Raw genomic sequence first — 9,703 nt, forward strand, 5'->3', positions numbered from 1 at the left:
TGGACTGGAAACTATTTTCATCAAATACAAACATTATAAATTATTATAATGGGTTACTCAATTTACTTTACAGTTTAGACATTTTAAAATGATTCAATTTTAAACTTTGTTTTCAAATTTATATATATTTGAGATAGCAAAAAACCAAACTGTTTTTCTTAGTCTCACACACTCACCACTCAACACATTACTTCACCTCTGGTCACCAAAATATGTATGGATTTTTTCCTGCATACCAAGTAATTATCCAGCAGACACCACCGGGGTGGCCTATTATTGAATTCAATTCTGACACTATCTACATGGATATAGGGTCAGATCCCACCCACAAAGGGCACGGTCTCACAAGACTTCCCTTCACTTCAGATGCTAGTTACAGGTCCCAGGATGTGACCTGTACTTCTGGCCAACTGGCTATAAATTGGAGGTTCCCACTACCCGTTGTTTAGGTTCAATTAATTTGCTAGAATGGCTCATAGAACTCAGGGAAACACATTATTTACATTTACTCATTTATTACAAAGGATATTACTAAGGATACTAATGAACAGTTAGGTGGAGAAGCTGCATAGGGCAAGCTTGTCCAACCTGCCTTATTTTGTTGTTGTTGTTCGTTTTATTTTGCTTTAGACTTTTAGCAACCTGAAGTCATGGTTTTAGTTTCTGTCTATACTGATAAGCAGAAAAGAGGAATGAGGAAGGGGCTTTACTGGCTCAACGAGGAGCAGAAACTAAGAACCCATGACTGTATTCCCTCCCTTGGACATCACTGAAGGCATGAGGGAAGGGGTAAGGAGCTTCCATGCCCTCTCTGGTGTGCCACTCTCAGGTACCTCCATGTGTTCAGCAATTCAGAAGCTCTCCAAACTCATTTTGGGGTTTTATGAAGGCTTCACTATGTAGAAATGATTGATTACAGCATTGGTCACTGGTAAACAACTAAATTTTCAGCCCCTTTCCTCTTCCCGGGGAATAAAGGGTTGGGGCTAAAAGTTCAAACCCTCTAATTACACGATTGGCTTTCATGGCAATCAGCTCCTATTCTAAGGCTATCCAGGAGCCTACCAAGAGTCACCTAATTAAAGCAAGAGATGTTCCTATAATCCAGGAAATTCCAGGGTTTAGGAGCTCTGTATCAGATACTCCTATCACTCAGGAAATTCAAAAGTTCTTCGGAGCTCTGGGTCAAGAACCAGGGGTCAAGTATAAGAACAAAAGATATTCCTAGCATCCCTATCTGCAAGGGATTTAGAAGCTCTGTCTCAGGAATCAGGGACAGAGACCAAATACATAATTTTTTATTATATCACAATATCACATGGCATAATTCACTTTTATATTTTGTATATAGTTCAATAAGTTTTACCAAATGCATAAAGTAATATAGCCACCACTACAATCAGCAACACAGAATAGTCTCATCACCACAAAACAACTCTCCCTGGAGGCCCCTCTGTAAGCGCTCTTCTCTACCAATATCTAGCCTCTAGAAACCGCTGATCTGTTTTGTGCTCCTATAATCTGGTGTACTTCAGAGTGTCAGAAAAATGTGATAATAGGAAACGAATGATGAAAAAGCTAGAAAACCTACATAAAACAAATAACAGAATGCCAATAGTAAGTTCTTCCCTTTAAATGTAAATAGATTAAACTCTGCAACCAAAATACTGGCAGAATGGATTTTTTAAGAAAACCTACACAGGATCCAACTCTATTCTGTGTATAATAAACTCACTTTAGCCCTAAGGACATGCACAGGTTGATAGTGGAAATACGGCAAAATATATTCTATGCAAATAGTAATAAAAAGAAAGTAGGGTGCCTATACTGTCAGTCGAAATAGACTTTAAGTGAAAAACTATTATAAGAGACAAGGAAGGGCATTATATAATGATAAAAGAATCAGTTCACCAAGAAGGCGTAACAAATTTAAACATATATGGACCAAACATCAGAGCTTCAAAATATATGAAATATTTTCCTAAATCAAAGTCATGGGTATTTTCTCCTAGATTGTCTTGTAAAGTTTTATAATTTTACATTTGTGTATAATCCATTTTTAGTTAATTTTTTATAAAGTGGGAGTTATAAGTAGAGGTTTATTTTTTACATAAGATGTCAAATTATTTCAGCACCATTTATTAAAAAGAAAATTTGATATTTTCTTTGATCCTTATCAAAGATCAATTGACCATACATGTGGACATCAATCTATGGATTCTGTATTCTGTTCCACTGACCTGCATGACTATCTTGATGACTGTAACTTAAGTCTTAACATCAGATAGTATGATTCCTCTAACTTTGTTGTTTTCAAAATTATTTTAGAATTTTTGCTCCTTTACCACACCATACACAATTTAAGAATCAGTTTGTGCTTTATCAAGATAAGAAAATTGCCTTTATTTGTACTTTGCTGAGAGTTTTCATAATACGTGGATATTCAATTTTGTCAAATATTTTTATGTATGTAGTTATGTGACTGTTAGATTTTTATCAAAGCAGTGTAAGAAAATTGCTATGAGTAATGCAGAGGATTAGCTCTTCTTCTTCTTCCCAGATCAGCCCTATATTTTGACTGCAATTTTCCATTTTGCTAATATGTGTCTATAGGATTGTATATTCTTCCCTATTTATTTAAGCAAATATTTAAATAAATTTAGCATTAAAAATAATTTAAAACTTTGGGATATAATTTAATACACTACTTTATTTTATTACACAAATTGTTCTAGTTTTGGCCACTGGGAGTTCTTTCAGTTGACTACTGTATTCCTTTGATATACCCCCATCATTGAGGGTTTTTAAAATGTGGTTTATTATTAATGAAATTAAAATGGTCTATTCATAGGACCTGAGATTATTTCAGATATTATATTATGCAAGCATTAAGATAATATTAAGAATTAGACTGGCAAATGAAAATCATAGAATCAGAGTACTTACTCAATGTCAAGTGTTGCTAATAACTGCAATGACATAAGTAATTATATGACACAAGTGAAGCAGAAAGTGTTCTGGGACCCCAATGTGACTTACTGAGTCCTTTCTTCTTACATGAGATGTGTTCTGGTATAGATCTTGCACAGAAGAAGCCACTTAGGTCATGAATTACTCAGTTACATAGTTTATGTGACATTTTCCTTGGAGCCATCCCCCGTAATCTTAAAGATTCCAGGTCTATTTACCACAGGTGATTCTAGATAGGCAACTACATTTTACTATAGGTATTTCATAGTTCTCTCCTGCTAGCCAAAATGACATACTTTGTTTGCCAGGAGATCTGCCATTATAATGTTTACAAGGCAATTAGACAAGATAATATGCTTTCTTTCTTCCTTTGATGCATCACCCAAACTCTGCAATGAGAGAGAAGGGCATGCAGGTCTACTTCATAAGTCCTTCTTTCTAGATATTCTGGTACAGTATTTTAATGTATTTTATGATATAGATACTCTAGCATTTAATATATGTTAATGTATCATGTTTAATCTAAGCTGGATAAAGAATCATCATTTCAAATACTTTGGATAGTAATTGTACACAGTGCAAATTCATGGAGAAAATAATCAGAACCATTAATGCTGATAATTTTTGGGCATTTAAACCTTTTTCAGGTCAATGGATTAATAGATGTATTAGCTCTTACAGACTGCAAGCATATTACAGATTTATAGTATAAGTGGTTAAAAGCAGTTTTATTTCACTGAAAATTCATGTAAAGCAAAGCCTTTGCAAAACTATAATCTTTATGCTTTTAATAAAACAGTATTTCTGTTGTACACTGTAATGATTTTGTTCTGGAACACTATGTATAAGCAGGTTTTGAATTGAAGGCAGTGGAGCAAGTTTGTCAAAAATCAATTCAATTGATTTCTATTTATGTAGATGTATTGAATTTTACAGTGGTTGAGCTCTCTTTAAATTGATTGGATTCAGAATGAAGACCAGTGGTCCACATCCATATCCTCACCGTTACTCCAAAACTTGGTAAAGAAAAATGCTTCAGAAACTTTCCTGAACAAATAATATAAAGATCATGCCAATTATACGTTAACCAACTAGTTATGAAATCTAAAATCATTAGGGTTACATTTCAAAAGTGAAGTTACTAAAAAGGTGAAATTCAAATAATTCTAATAGAAATAGGATAAAATGCAGAACATTTATGAAACATAAAAGAGGGCCTATCTGTGTTAGCTGTAGCATACAAGGGCTGTAGCAATTTCTGATATCAGAGTCCAAATCTGAAGAGATCCAGACACTTAATACGCAGGTTTATTTTGCCCAAATATTTTCTCTTATTGAGAATTGTGGTAAAGCCAGAAAACCTGAGTTTCACTCTTATAATGTTTTGAAACATGAGGAAGTCACTGAACATTGCTGGACCTAACTCACTTGCATGATTTCAACTATCACATATACCTGGATGCTTGAATTACAAACCTATGTACACTAGACTTTCCCGCTAAGCTGAAAAGCTGTATATGAACGTATCTTTCATGTTAGCTCCAGTTGACTGTTTCTCAGGTACTTTCAATTTCACACGTCCCACATTTTTCCAGTTTTCCTCTGGCCTCTGAATGCCCTTTCTCTGTAAGCAGCACCATCACACACCTTGTCACCCAATCTCAAAAATGGAAAGACACATTCCAAATAGCCTCTTCTCACCACCCTTATCCTATTCCACACCCTGTTTCAAACACTGTGAAGGTTTTTGGGGTAGCCCTTCAAAGGATCTACCACAATTAGTGTCTGAAAAGAACAAAAAAATTACTAGCTCCAGCTGGTTGACCATCCCAGTTGGGATCATGCTTTATTCTGCCTCTGATGTAAGATTTTCATTGTTCAAGGCAGTCAATACATTTTGATTCTTAAAGACACGCTCTGATAATTTTCTGTGAAGTAGGAAACTCATTCAAGAAGACCACCCTTTCAGTGGTATCACAGTCTAGACTTTAAATTTATAAGGTGGAAATGGGCTACAGTTGAAATAGATTTTTGGTTCCATGGATTCTATTTCTATCACAGCTGTCATATCCACCTCCCTCTCCATTGCCCATGAAACAGCCTAAATCCAGCCCTTTAACACTTTTTATTTGAATTATTATGGAAACAGTTAACTGTCTTTCCTGCCTCCAGACATGCTTCCCTCTAACTTCCTCCTTCATATTGCTGTGCAATGATCTAAACTCCAAATCTGATCCAAATCTGCTGAAAATCCTTTAATAAATGACTTCCTAAATCTTTCAGGAAAAAGTTCAAGTTTTGTGGATCATCACACACCACATTGTTTGAATGAATACAGAGTAAAATAAAAAGTAGTTGAATGAATATAGAGTAAACAAAAATGGGTGGGCCTCATGCTTCTATAAAACACAAGGTTTTATTAGGTAAATTAAAAGTTTCTTAAGCTTCCAAAATTTTCTTATTCTACAGGAAGCTGTAAAATTTTATGTCACTGGATCAACAGTTTGTCTTCACATTCTCCTCTCAGCACACCACTTCCCAATATTTGGTAACCCACAGACTAACATAGAAAATAAACAAGTCAGGGTGGCTGGCAAGGTGGCCAAATAGGAACAGCTCTGGTCTGCAGCTCCCAGTGAGATCAACGCAGAAGGCAGAAGGCGGGTGATTTCTGCATTTCCAACTGAAGTACCAGGCTCATCTCATTGGGACTGGTTAGACAGTGGGTGTAGCCCAAGGAAGGTGAGCTGGAGCAAGGTGGGGCATCACCTCACCCAGGAAGTGCAAGGGGTTGGGGAACTTGCTCCCCTAGCCAAGGGAAGCTGTGAGGGACTGTGCCATGAGGAATGGTGCATTCCAGCCCACATACTATACTTTTCCCACGGTCTTCACAACCTGCAGAACAGGAGATTCTCTCCGGTGCCTATACCACCAGGGCCCTAGGTTTCAAGCACAAAACTGGGTGGCCATTTGGGCAGACACCAAGCTAGCTGCAGGAGTTCTTTTTCATACCCCAGGAGTGCTTGGGAATTCCAGCAAGACAGAGCCATTCACTCCCCTGGAAAGGGGGCTGAAACCAGGGAGCCAAGTATTCTAGCTCAGGGTATCCCACTCCCTCGGAGCCCAGCAAGCTAAAATCCACTGGCTTGAAATTCTCACTGCCAGCACAGCAGTCTGAAGTTGACCTGGGATGCTCGAGTTTGGTGGGGGGAGGGCTACTCAAGCCATCACTGAGGCGATTTTTCCCCTCACAGTGTAAACAAAGTTGCCAGGAAGTTTGAACTGGGCAGAGCACACTGCAGCTCAGCAAAGCGGCTATAGCCAGACTGCCTGTCTAGATTCCTCCTCTCTGGTCAGGGCACCTCTGAAAGAAAGGCAGCAGCCCCAGTCAGGGGCTTATAGATAAAACTCCCATCTTCCTGGGACAGAGCACCTGCGGGGAAGGGGTGGCTGCGGGCACAGCTTCAACAGACTTAAACATTCCTATCTACTGGCTTTGAAGACAGCAGCAGATCTCCCAGCACAGCACTCAAGCTCTGCTAAGGGACACATTGCCTCCTCAAGTGAGTCCCTGACCCCTGCACCTCCTGACTGGGAAACATCTTCTAGCAGGGGTCGACAGACACCTCACACAGGAGAGCTCTGGCTGGCATCTGGTGGGTGCCCCTCTGGGACAAAGCTTACAGAGGAAGGAACAGGCAGCAATCTTTGCAGTTCTGCACCCTCCACTGTGATACCTGGGCACACAGGGTCTGGAGCGGACTTCCAGCAAATTCCAGCAGACCTGCAGCAGAGGGGCCTGTTAGAAGGAAAACAAACAAACAGAAAGGAACAGCATCAACATCAACAAAAAGGATGTCCACATGAAAACCCCATCCGAAGGACACCAACATTAAAGACCAAACGTAGATAAATCCACAAAGATGAAAAACCAGCGCAAAAAGGCAGAAAATTCCAAAAACCAGAATGCCCCTTCTCCTCCAAAGGATCACAGCTCCTTGACAGCAAGGGAACAAAACTAGATGGAGAATGAGTTTGATGAATTGACAGAAGTAGGCTTCAGAAGGTGGGTAATAAAAACTCTGAGCTAAAGGAGCATATTCTAACCCAATGCAAGGAAATTAAGAGCCTTGAAAAAAGGTTAGAGGAATTGTTAACGAGAATAACCAGTTTAGAGAAGAACATAAATGACTGGATGGAGCTGAAAAACACAACACAAGAACTTCATGATGCATACACAAGTATCAATACCCAAATTGATCAAACAGAAGAAAGAATATCAGAGATTGAAGAACAGCTAATGTAATAAAGTGAGAAGACAAAATTAGAGAAAAAAGAATGAAAAGAAATGAACAAAACCTCTAAGAAATATGGGACTACGTGAAAAGACCAAGCCTATGTTTGATTGGTGTACCTGAAAGTGATGGGGAGAATGGAACCAATTTGGAAAACACTCTTCAGGATATTATCCAGGATAACTTCCCCAACCTAGCAAGACAGGTCAACATTCAAATTCAGGAAATAGAGAGAACACCACAAAGATATTCCTTGAGAAGAGCAACCCCAAGATACACAATAGTCAGATTTGCAAAAGTTGAAATGAAGGAAAAAATGTTAAGGGTAGCCAGAGAGAAAGGTCGGGTTACCCACAAAGGGAATCTCATTAGACTAACAGTACATCTCTCTGCAAAAACCCTACAAGCCAGAAGAGAGTGGGGACCAATATTCAACATTCTTAAAAGAATTTTCAACCCAGAATTTTATATCCAGCCAAACTGTGCTTCACAAGCGAAGGAGAAATAAAATCCTTTACAGACAAGCAAATGCTGAGAGATTTTTGTCACCACCAGGCTTGCCTTACAAGAACTCCTAAAGGAAGCACTAAATATGGAAAGGAAAAACTGGTACCAGCCACTGTAAAACATACCAAATTGTGAAGACGATCAACACTACAAAGAAACCATATCAACTAACGGGCAAAATAACCAGCTAGCATCATAATGACAGGATCAAATTCACACATAACAATATTAACCTTACATATAAATGGGCTAACTGCCCCAGTTAAGACACAGACTGGCAAATTGGATAAAGAGTCAAGACCCATTGGTGTGCTGTATTCAGGAGAGCCATCTCATGTGCAAAGAAACACATATGCTCGAAATAAAGGAATGGAGGAATATTTACCAAGCAAATGGAAAGAAAAAAAGAAAAGCAGGAGTTGCAATCCTAGTCTCTGATAAAACAGACTTTAAAGCAAAAAAAGATCAAAACAAACAAAGTAGGGCACTACATAATGGTAAAGGGATCAATGCAACAAGAAGAGCTAACTAGCCTAAAACATATATGCACCCAAATATATATGCACCTAAATATATATGCACCCAATACAGGAGCACCCAGCTTGACAAAGCAAGTGTCTCAGAGACCTACAAAGAGGATTAGACTCCCACACAATAATAGTGGGAGACTTTAACAGCCCACTGTCAATATTAGACAGATCAATGAGACAGAAAATTAACAAGAATATTCAGGACTTGAACTCAGCTCTGGACCAAGCAGACTTAATAGACATCTACAGAACTCTCCATCCCAAATCAACACACTATACATTTTTTCAGCACCACATCACACTTACTCTAAAATTGATCACGTAATTGGAAGTAAAACACTCCTCAGCAAATGCAAAAAACTGAAAACATAACAGTCTCTCAGACCACAGTGCAATCAAATTAGAATTCAGGATTAAGAAAATCACTCAATACTGAGGGAGGTTCCAAGACAGCCAAATAGAAACAGCTCTGGTCTACAGCTCCCAGCGTGAGCCACACAGAAGATGGGTGATTTCTGCATTTCCAACTGAGCCTCCACTGGTGAGACCCAGGTAAACAGGGTCTGGAGTGGACCTCCAGCAAATTCCAACAGACCTGTAACTGAGGGTCCTGACTGTTAGAAGGAAAACTAACAAACAGAAAGGACATCCACAGCAAAACCCCATCTGTATGTCACCATCATCAAAGACCAAAGGTAGATAAAACCACAAAGATGGGGAGAAACCAAAGCAGAAAAGCTGAAAATTCTAAAAATCAGAGCACCTCTTCTCCTCCAAAGGAAGGCAACTCCTTGCCAGCAAAAGCTGGACAAAGCTGGACAGAGAATGACTTTGATGAGTTGACAGAAGAAGGCTTCAGACGATCAGTAACAACAAACTTCTCCGAGCTAAAGGAGAATATTCGAACCCATCGCAAAGAAGCTAAAAGCCTTGAAAAAAGATAAGATGAATGGCTAACTAGAATAAACAGCGTAGAGAAGACCTTAAATGACCTGATGGAGCTGAAAACCATGGCACGAGAACTGCATGATACATGCACAAGCTTCAGTAGCTGATTCAATCAAGTGGAAGAAAGGATATCAGTGACTGAAGATCAAATGAATGAAATGAAGTGAGAAGTTTAGAGAAAAAAAGAGTAAAAAGAAACAAAGTCTCCAAGAAATATGGGACTATGGGAAAAGACCAAATGTACGTCTGACTGGTGTACCCGAAAGTGATGGAGAGAATGGAACCAACTTGGAAAACACTGTCTTCAGGATATTATCCAGGAGAATTTCCCTAACCTAGCAAGGCAGGCCAACTGTCAAATTCAGGAGATACAGATAACTTCACAAAGATACTGCTTGAGAAGAGCAACTCCAAGACACATAATTGTCAGATCCACCAAAGTTGAAATGAAGG

This window comes from Trachypithecus francoisi, unplaced genomic scaffold, assembly GCF_009764315.1.
Source record: "Trachypithecus francoisi isolate TF-2019V2 unplaced genomic scaffold, Tfra_2.0 Lachesis_group16, whole genome shotgun sequence".
Classification (NCBI taxonomy): Eukaryota; Metazoa; Chordata; class Mammalia; order Primates; family Cercopithecidae; genus Trachypithecus; species Trachypithecus francoisi.